At 47.3% G+C, this 10,610-nt stretch overlaps 1 long non-coding RNA gene across 1 annotated transcript; it reads left to right on the top strand.

Moving 5' to 3' along the window:
• Positions 1 to 703: 703 nt before the first annotated feature.
• Positions 704 to 9,544, top strand: LOC308191666. Its single transcript, XR_013948192.1, has 4 exons — positions 704 to 1,262; positions 6,109 to 6,217; positions 7,679 to 7,752; positions 8,101 to 9,544. It is a non-coding gene; the product is annotated as an uncharacterized lncRNA (long non-coding RNA).
• Positions 9,545 to 10,610: the final 1,066 nt, after the last annotated feature.

The following is a 10,610-nucleotide window of genomic DNA, read 5'->3' as shown; positions in this document are numbered from 1 at the left end:
ACAGAAAGCATTAAGAAATGCGTCCTGGTGCACGGGAGCCTTGCCACTGACTTCAGCGGGTGTAAGATTCCGCTCTGTGCCTGAGCTCTGACGCACTTGGTGCTGGCAGATGCAGAGAGATTTCCCTGCGCACATGATGAATTTACATGGCTTGGCTTCACATCACTTGCACTCATTCCTCTACCAGCTGTCGCAGGGCTCACGTGTCGTGCCAGCGGTACCAGCTCTTCAGCACATTTCTCCATTGTCCCTATCACAAGACTCACATCTGTCTGCCTCCCTTTTTCAGAGGCTCTTGTCTCATTTGTAACGGCAGAAATGAAAAATAAAGTGCTGAGTCACCAGGTAACGATAACAAAAATGTCATTTGTGCCCGAACAAATTAATTCTGTGTTGCCTATAGCATGATGAGTGAGTTTCAGTCCAATGGTCTGCCAAGGACAGCAAAAGTTCTGCATGCTGATGCCATCCCTATCACATCCCCTTGCTAAATTCCCCTTGAGTGTGTCCTGCTGCATCACCTTACAGCCTGTGTGCCCAAGGTAGTTGTAACCAGCTAGCGTGGGAGCTGTGACAAACCTCACCGGGGCTGGATGCTGTGGTATTTGCTCAGCCCTAAAGGGTCCTGCAGCCTCTGCCACGTCTGTGTTGCCCTCCTCTGCCCGGGGATGTCTGGGGAGGCATCTCAGGGGGCTCAGTTGGGTTGTGCTGTGAGCTGTGGGACTTTGCTCATCCTTCCAGGCGGGTGCAGGGGAGTGATAAAAAGATTATCAGCACTCAAATGATACAGGTGTTTATTTATTTATTACTTTTATTTTTTTGAAAGCAGTGCCTGGCTTCACATGCTTACCACCAGCCTGGTGCAGATGCCGTGTCTGCTGATTTCTGTGTCCTGGGTGGGAGGATCAGCTTTAGCCCAGCTACCAGTCCCTGACAGCAAGTAATCAGATGAGCCATGATGGAGAGACGATTTACAGGTGGAGGGCCAGGAGAACACAGAAGCGAACCATCCTATACTTACATATCTTAAGCAGAGGGTTAATGAATGGGGCTGCCACTGGCAGACCGTGCCCAAGTGCAGGAAATGCAGGTCAGGTGTAGTTGATGAGATCTGTTAAAATGAGGGGTGAAGGAACCTAATGCCTCAAAGGATGGGAGCTGGCTGAAGATGCAGTCACAGTGTGGTATGAGAGCTTTGCCTCACATGGCCTCAGAGTAGCAGCTCCGATGCAGGAAACTCTGTGCCAGGTCCCAGAGAAAAGGTATCCAGGGGCATGGCTTAGGCCTGCTGGGCAGATGTGCTAGCTGTTCTGGATCCCCCACCGATCCTGCTGTGGGGATCAAACCCATGCCAAGTGCTCGTGGATTTTGCTGCAGATCTGGGTGAAGATGGACTCTGCCCTGCATGGGGCAAAAGGCTGGTGGATTTGTTTTTGTTGCGTTTCTGGTGGCGCTCTCTGTGGGTGTGGGCACAGCTCAGCTCTCGTGCCAGGGAGGCTCAATGTGCTGTGCTCCTGCTTGGGTGGTGTCTGGCCTCGTTCACGGGCCCTTACCTAGGGCCTGATGGCATCCAGCCAGGCTGACCCGGGGCCTGTGCTCCCTCTCTCATGCAGTATACCACTTTGCTTGGTCTCCTTCTTGCCCTGTACATGTGCCGGTGGTCTCCTGGGACATCTTTCCCAAATGCTGCTTGTCTCTCCAATACCTCAATGCCCTTCCCTTCAGAGGTGAATCCTGATCCCAGCAGCAGGGTGGTACGGACAGCTGGTTGGGCACTGTGGCAGCCCCCAGCACCTCAGGAGGCAGGTGGGACACGGAGAGCTTCCAGGGGCGCTTTGCAGCAAAGCTGAGGGTGAAACAGTTGGGGTGCTGCTGGTTCTGGTGGCTTCTTCCTCCATTTTGTGGGTCTCTGTTGCTCTTGTTTAGCTGAATAGTTTGGAAAGTCTCCTCCAGAGCTGGGATGTGGCCTGGTGAAAGGGTTTGCCATGGTCAGAAGCAGGCCATGACTGCTCCATCGCTTTGGTGGCTCAGGTGCCAGAGAGCTATCTAGTGGGCTTGCTTTTTCCATCTGTGCTGGGAAACCGGGCTGGCATTTAAAGCTCATGCAAACATAAAAATAGGCATGTAGATATTTATTCATACAGAGGAAAAAACAGTGTTATCTAGTAGCTTCTGCAGAAGGTCTGACTGCCAAAATATTCATGGGAACTGGCGGAGGTCTGTCAGACTGAAATTAGGAGTTTGTTATTTGTGAGGATTTGGTCACAATATTGATTGAAAGTCATAAGGAATTGTAGGAGTCCTAGAAAAACAGGCTGCCTAAGTGGGTTTGTCTGGCCTTCCTCCCAACGTTGGGTTTTGCATGTGTGAAATGCTTGTGGCAGCCTGCTGTCTCCTTCTGCTCAGCATAAGGATGGCTTGTTTGCTCCAGAAGCTGCTGTTTTCCAGTGGAGGATAAAAGGATTTCTGTGATGTCTGGCTTACCTGTACTTTAAGAAGCACTCGGGAGGGAATGAAACCAAAGGAGGGGGATTACAGCTTTGTTTTCTTTGCCAGTGAACTGACAGCAGTTTGTTTCTCTCGTGCTTGCCTGACTCATGAAACAATTTTCTAAATCTAGCAGGAGTACCTTTACGTTGTATTTTTGCCAGCAACAAAAAGAAAATCTCCAGCTTCTCCTAGTTAAACAAGGAGTCAAAATCTGTCTGCTTTTCCAGGCTTTAACGTCTTTTGCTGGAGACACCCTTCCCATGCCGGGTTACTGTTGTATGCTGTGCAAATACCTCAGACACTTCAGCTTTGGGAACATCCCCTGAACCCAGAAGCCTTTAAGGATGTAAAATCCCTGAAGGTCTTTCGGTCAATCCCTCCCTTTTTTTTTTGTACAGGCTTGCTTTGCAGTTGTGGGCTGTGATATTCAGTGTGGCTGTGCCCTGGATTGCCCAGTGCTAGGGGGAAGTTTTCTACATGAATTGCTCTGTATAAATAAACCTGTGACAACAGTGATGAAAAATGCAGGCTTTTGCTGTAAAAGTGCATCATCTAGTTCTTATTCTTCAAGAATTCTTCCACCAGATCATCACAAATCATTGCTCCTTTCTCATTGCTGTGTTGTCTGACAGCAATATTTTTGTATATAGGGACAAACAGAAGATGAATAGAAAAAAAAAAGAAATAACTATACAGGATCCTAAAAGGCTGTTGAGCAATTGCCCCCTGGAAAGAAGAGCTTCACAGCATATGCACAGGATTTTTAACTCTTGGCTACCATTTACAATAACTTGATAACTTTGTTTTCTATAATCTTTTTTTCCTTTGGCCTGGCTCTAGGATGCTGATGACCTGCTTTTGTCCCCCGCAGTGCACATCAGTGCAAGCTGCTTCATTTTTCTGAGGTGCCCTAGAACAGGAGGAGAAAGCTGAGGATGGAAATTAGAGTTATGTTGGTAGATTTTCTGGGCTAGATGTGGAGCAGCATCCCTGTGCAAAGTGAGATATCCAGCACACAAAGGGTCTCCCCATGACTGCAGACTGGGTAAGGGGAGGTGGCATCAGCTGAGCTACCCTCATCCAACAGCACATAACCAGAGCAGTAAGATGAGGACTTGGTATTACCTGCTATTGTCTGTGCACATAGCACACAGATGTCTTTCACTGCTGAGGGTCTGGAACTTCTTTATGGGCACTTGGCAGGAGGTGCTGATGCCTTGTCTCAGCTCAGTGTTCTTCATTAGCCCTGTCTCAGCACCAACAGGATGCTATTGCAGTGCATGGCTTTTCCATTTAGACTGCTGCAAGACTTACTAGCTCTCCAGCTGCTGTTAATAATGATGTATTTGTCATGTGCTGTTTAATTAGTATGGAGCATGAATCACAATAAAGGAGAGGAAGAGAGCTGAGATAAATGTCAGTTGATATACCAACAATGAGGCTGCAAACAAAATTCCTCTGTACACTGGCCACACAATACTGAGGTCCCTATTATAACATGTGGCCGAATAAGCATGGGGAGAGTGAAGATGCACCGATGCTGCATCTTCCCTGCAGGCATGAAGACCTTGGAGGGACAGCTTTTTTTTCTCCAGACTTAACACCTGCATGGCATTCAATACCTGTTATCGCAGAAGAGCAAATAAAGAGCACGCTGCCTGTCTTGCAGAAGCCAAGGGCAAAGCCTGCCGTCATCTTCACTGATGTGCGTTGGCAGTGTTTGACACTGGCTGGATTAGCTTGTTTAATTTGCTGGCTGTGTGGCTTTCAATGTGATAACTGCAATGAAATGACCAGGGTTTGGTTAGTGCTGATGTGCTTGTTATTCTTAAACATTTCTTTGGGATACAGCTGCTCTGAGGGTTTCAGACCAAACCTGTGTGAGCTGCTGGGCTTGCTGCTGGCCACATACATGGTAAGAGAAGGTCTTGCCTGCTGCTCTTCAGGCAAAGATGAGCAAGTATCACATCTTTACATTTCAAAGAGATTGGGATTGACAGAGTGCCCTAATGCGATGTGGCAAATTGCTGCTGGCTGTCTCCTGGATGCCAGGTGAACACATGGACATGAGGTTTGTTTTTTCTTCCCCTGGCAGTATGAACAAGCTGGGGAGGGACTTGAATTCAGCCCAGCCTAAAGGCTCCCAGCAACTCAAGTGCCATTACTCTAGCTGCCTGGGACTGGTCCTGCAGCCATCACACCATGAAGGCACCTGCTTGTAGAGTGAATTCATCCTTGGATCATTAGCTGGGATGAACCCTGAGGCTGTAGGCAATCATCACTGGGGTTTTGATGTGCATGGCCATGGATCCTGTGCCAGCTGCTTCCTTTGTAGTATGTTTAGTGGACCTGCCCTCTCTCCTAACCCATGGCAGGATGACCCAGCTGTCCTCTGATAGAGAAACCAGGACTTTATGGGATTCCATTTCCTATTGTGCCATATTGTATATCCACATGGTAACAGGGAAGACTGGTGTCTGGCTGTGGAGGAGCTGGGCAGGATGCCTGGTGCCCTAGAAAAGGGGCAGAGGCAGTACCCTGGCCCCTCAGCAAGCTGGCTGTGCTCCACAGGCGGTCTGAGGCTGGTCCTGCACCCGCAGCTGAAGGTGGTTGGGGTCTGGGTGCTGACTGCTCTGGGATGGGAGTGGGCAGCAGGAGGTTGCTGAGCTGGGGGACAGGGAGGGAGCTGGTGGGGACAGGTGAAGGTGAGGAGGGAGGCAGGGTGCAGATGGAGATAGCCAGGCACTCACAAGTGATGCTGACTTCTGCTAAGGGACAGCCTCATGTCTAAGGAAAACGTTCTTTTCCATGGTAGGAGGAGACTTGCAGTCTCAGAACAAACTGGCACTCTTCAGGTCCCCCTGTTCCATGGCACAAGCCAGTATTGTGCTGTCCTCCAGCACAGCACAATAGCAGCTTTGGTCTGCTGGTTATTTTCTGTGCAGGCACTTAGAGCAGTGGGGATGTCCTGCAGATCAACCTCTGACTTGTGAATGTGCGTGAAGCCCTGCAGTTTAAAGAAAGCTATAAAATGGACCAACAGCGGGGGCCCTTGCCAAAAGAGTAGGCCTGCTATGGGAGAAAAAACCCTCAGCTCAGCAGATGAGAGTGAAATGGGTGTTGATCTTTGTGCTGGGATGTGTCAAATTGACACTAAAGAAATAGACTTATCCAGAAAATGTTCTGATAAGAGCTGTGCTGATGAAATTCAGTGGCATCAATGAGTGTGCTGTCTGCCCTACAGTTTTGCTTGCTTATGAAAATCTTCCTATTTGCATACGAAGAGAGTAATGACACTGCTGCCTGGCTGTGTGTTTTAAAGGGCATTAGGAAGTGTTGCCTTTTAAAATGATAGGCAAATACTCGCCTGTATGAGTAAAAGTAAACTAGCAGTATTTCAGAAAGGAGTCAGTCTGAGTGAGACCTAAATGTTTCTCGGAGTATCTGACTGTGCTGATCCTCTCTGCTAATCAGTGCACTGTTTTACTTATGGTGCATTAATAAATTGATGGAGGCTTGAACCTACCTGTTCTGAGAGTCAATAGGCTGAATCCTGTGATTGTGTCTTAGCCTTAATTCTGTAGCTGTATACTTCACTATATTTATTCCCTGGTTCAGCTGTGTACTGCATGGCTGAAGACTTCTCTGATGTGCCACCACTTTGTTAAGAAGTTAGAAGCTTTGCTGGATAACTGCAGTCTTCCACATATGCTACACTCTTTAACAGGTCTGTATCTGCTATCCATTAAATAGGTCAGTGCTTTCTTTCTGACTCTCTCAGCAAAATGATAGCACACTGAGGTTATTTTTCTCATCACTTAGTATGGCCTGGGACATTAAGCTTATACTGGTGAAAACTGGGGGACAGGAAGGGTGTTGGACAGCCTGTGTTAATTCTGTGTGCGCTATGCAGTGAGCCTTAATTACAGCCTTTCCCTCAGCTGGGTGCTCTGCAGTTTCAGCTCTCAGCTGTTTCTTTGCCACCATGCCACCTCTCTTCACAAAGCATGTTGGAAAGTAATTTACTTGAAGGCATTTGCTTTCTGTCAAATCTGGCTGAAATCCTCCAGTGTGGAGGGTAGGTGAAAAGGAACATAAAACGTGTTGCCCACAGGCCCTTGAAGTATGACCGCATAGCCCTTGCCCTACAGAGCCGGGTAGGAATACCTACAAAGAAAGGTAGTGTCGCCCACCCCAGTGAAGTCACTGTGCACCTTGCTCCCCTACGGATGTGTGGAAATCTGTCATGATTCAGCTAATCATGACAAAGCAGCAGTGTTTTCAAAGGGATGGCACTATGTGGCCATTTTCCTCCTCCCGGGACTTCATGCGCTGATTGCTGAGCCCAGCAGGTAGTGCTGGGATGGGGCCCGTGGCACAGCACCCACCCTGCTGCACGTGGCTCTGCCTTCTTGACACAGTGCCTGATGCTTTGAGGCACTGTTCTCCATAGGTGGTGGTGGGGGTAAATGCTGAACCCAGCCTGGACAGTTCAAATGCTGTAGCACACTGCAAAGCACTTGAAAAATGACATACACAAAACAGCTGCCAAAACTGGAAAAGTTAGGCTGCTTTTGGCAGGCAGAGAGGGCAACGAGACAAAGCACAGAAATGAGCTTTTAAAGAAATTTCTAAACGGGACTGGCTAGGCAGCCTGTTTTGCAGGAGGAGTTAGCTGTGTGGTTGGATGCCAGGGAGGATCCTCTCGTATTCTTGTACTTGGAATATTAAGTAATCTAATTTTAGGATGAAGTTGTTTGCTTCTCTGCATCGTATTCTCTTCTGATCCTTTTAATGCTAACGGTAGTGGGAAAAGAAGAAATCTCCATCACAAGTTCTTCATCTGGACCGCATGGTCTCTTCCACGAGGGTGGGCAGGTGCTATCTTGCTTGCTGATCTGTGCCCATGCAGTGATGTCCTGAAGGATGTCATGAATGTGTGCTGTTCACAGCTACTGCTGGGCAGCTAAATCTGATGCCCGAGGACACCAATGAGGGCAAGAATTACCAGTGTGTGGGGACTTGCAGCCTCCTTTTGCCTCCATTTTTCCTGTCAGCACTCAAATCAAGCCCGAGGAAGATGCAATGTGCCCCCCTCCTAAGAGTTTTCTATTATGTATGCTGTATTTTTCATGCTTTATCTCTCATGTGGAAGAAGCATAGTTGTCTTTTGTGTTTTTTTAAAAAGCTTTCTTTCTAAGCCTCTGTGGTATCAATCAGGCACAAAGGAAAGGAAAATCTTACAGAGAAAAGAAATGGACAGTGAGTGGGAGATGTAACTGCTATGCACGTGGGGGGTGACACAGATCCCTGTTTTACCCTGCACCACGTGGCTGGTTGGCTTCATGGTCATGTTCAGTGGTGACGCGTTTCTTGCTTGGCAATTGTGATCTTGATGTTCTTTCTTTTCTTACGTACTTCCAGTTTATTATTTATATATACTACATGTACACTATGTAATGTATTCTGTTGAGTAATACCAAGCATATGGCTAAATATTTGTATCCTGTTATTGCCATAACCCATCTCCATCCAGTTCTTTCACCTCACTATTTTTTCTTCTGTGTAAGAGATTTGGAGCAGGGAGCACATGTGCTTCTTCTGTTTCAGGAGCCACCTAACATTAGTGGAGGCTGAAAAATGAGGAATGCCAAGCTGTATGTAACAAGGATCACCAAGGCCCTGAGGATGACAGGAGCATTTGGCCTCAGCCTCTCCTACTTCTGTGGGAGCAGCAATTTGTGTCAGGTCTTTCGGCAGCTCCACGGTAGTTTTGTATGAAGGAGAAGAGCCTCTTTTGGCTGCTGCAGGTGTGATACATCATTTAGGAGAAATGAACTTTCTTAGGGATGCACAAATTCCATTTCTCAAAACAAGAAGTTGGTCTGGGTTTGCAGTGATGAAGCGAAGGTAACCAGCCTCTGGCATCCAGAAAGAGCTGAGTTCAGAGATGTGGCTTGAAGCCAGAGATCCTCACACGAGGCCTCGTAAGAGCACAGGGACTGATGTGTCTGTTCTGATTTCTGAGCTCGTCTCTGATACCCTTGAGCTGTGGCACAACACACCATTTCCCTATTAATTTTTCACTGGTCACAAAGGCATTATTTATGAATTTTTATGTGGCATAAATAAAACTGTGCTGATGCAAAACACAACAAAACCCAGATGAAAAGACAAGAGAGGACAGCCACGTGGAGGGAGAAAGGAGGGCAGTGAAGAGACACTTCTCTAGTTACAATTTGCAGTCCCTGTAAATAAATTCCAGTGAAAAAAAAGAAATCCTCAGCCGTGTGAGGAGCCATTAATGGGCTGGTGCATTAATGACTGAGTCTGGGCACTGAGTTTGTAAGAATGCTGGTGATTTGCCAGATCTGACCTCAAGAGCAGGCTTTGTAAAAATGAAACAACCTCACCCACCCTCAAGCTGGAAAGTATCAAAACCAAACAAAAATGCTTTCTTTGTCATCAATAATACACTCCTTTCTCTATTGTCTCTTGTGTGGCTGTGCCAAGAGCTGCTCCCTGACTCATGCCTGTCCTCTTGGGAAAGGCGTACGTGAATGCATGACATGGGACAAAGTCACCATGAGGAGGCATGTCCCAGCGGTGCCGTGACAGATAGGTGGTGCTGTGACCTCTGATCTTCCACGTTGGCCCCAGCTTGTCATTCAGCATCAGAGGCCACCTCCAGCTCTTCCCTGACTTCAGGGAACTCACTCTGGGATGAGTTTGGCCGTAAATCCCCCTGGGGTGTTTTAGTGCCTGCAGATGGGTTAAAGGAGTTGGACAGGGATACACATTACTATGGGGAAAGACACAAGGCAAAATCTGCACTGCAGTTAGGCATCCCAGTAGAGTTTCGCAAATTCAAATGACCATCCTCCAACTCGGCACATTACCTTTAGCGTTTGATCACAGGTGTGGTAAGTGGGAGGTGCTGTATTTATAGCATTTGTCCCACTCTGATGTCTTTGCTAGAGTCCTTAGTGAGAGGCTTTGGGCTTTTTATCCAGAGTGTATAGCTGACCCTGCCTGATGAGGCAAGAGAGGGATCAGGGAGCTTCTGCTCCTTTTAATGGTCAGTGGCCTCAGGAGAGGGGTCTGGTGTCCCAGTAAAACACTGGAAGGGGGTGGCTCAGCCATCAAGACCCCAAAGTCTCCTTTCAGCATGGCATTTCCCTTGCCATGCCAGAGCCAGCCCCATCTCCTGATCCCTGTTGTCTCCATGGCTTTTGTGGCCATGCCACCTTTGAGGCTGCCAGCATGGCTCACCCAGACGTGGGTGGCAGGGGACGGTGAACAGGAGGGCATCGTGATAAAGAAAACCTGTACCCTTTCTCCTCCTCAAGGCAGTGGTAATAAGAGAGGGCTTGCCTCCTCTGTTTCACTTTCTGACACCTTCCTAGTAGCATTGACTTTTTAAAAAAGGAAAAAAGCTTGAAACAGTTTATAGTCTGCATAAGAAAGAAACAAGGAAAATAATGTCAATTTAGGGGCTATAATATTACACGTGTCTATGGGTTTATGAATTCATCTGTGAAAGCACCCATCCTACACTGAATCAAAGACCATCCTCTCTTCCTCAACATTTTCTCACAGGATAACAGAATTAATTCACTGGGAGTTGTCTTCCTGGGGATAGCTGTGCCTGAAGTAAGTCTTCCTGTAAGGACTTCTTAAACAATTCTTCACTCTTTCTCAAAAAACAAGCAAACAAAAAAAAAAGCCAACAAACCACCACCAACAAAACACTTCACCCATCGTACTTTTCCTCCTTGTTACAGAGCAACAAGGGGAGCGGATAGATCTCCAGCAAATTTTGGATTTGGTGAAAGTATATGAAAGGGGGGCCCTCATGCTGCTTCCACAGTTTACTCCGGTGATAGCCTTCCAAAAGCGTGACCAGTCTCGAAGACAGCAGTTTGCATTTTTATGGCATTGCTATCGTATTTAAAAATAATAGTGTAAAATTGTGCATTGAGCTTAAGAGCTCGGGCTTATTTCATTGTATATAGCTTTCTGCTTTTTATGATTTCATGGATCATATAGCAAATTTAGTTTGACTGCCTAGTAAATATAAGTAGGCCTATAGGAATTGTACTATTTGGCTGTGTTGCACA

This window comes from Anser brachyrhynchus (genome assembly GCF_964034855.1).
Source record: "Anser brachyrhynchus genome assembly, chromosome: 3".
Taxonomy (NCBI): Eukaryota; Metazoa; Chordata; class Aves; order Anseriformes; family Anatidae; genus Anser; species Anser brachyrhynchus.
This window is presented reverse-complemented; position numbering and strand designations above follow the sequence as displayed.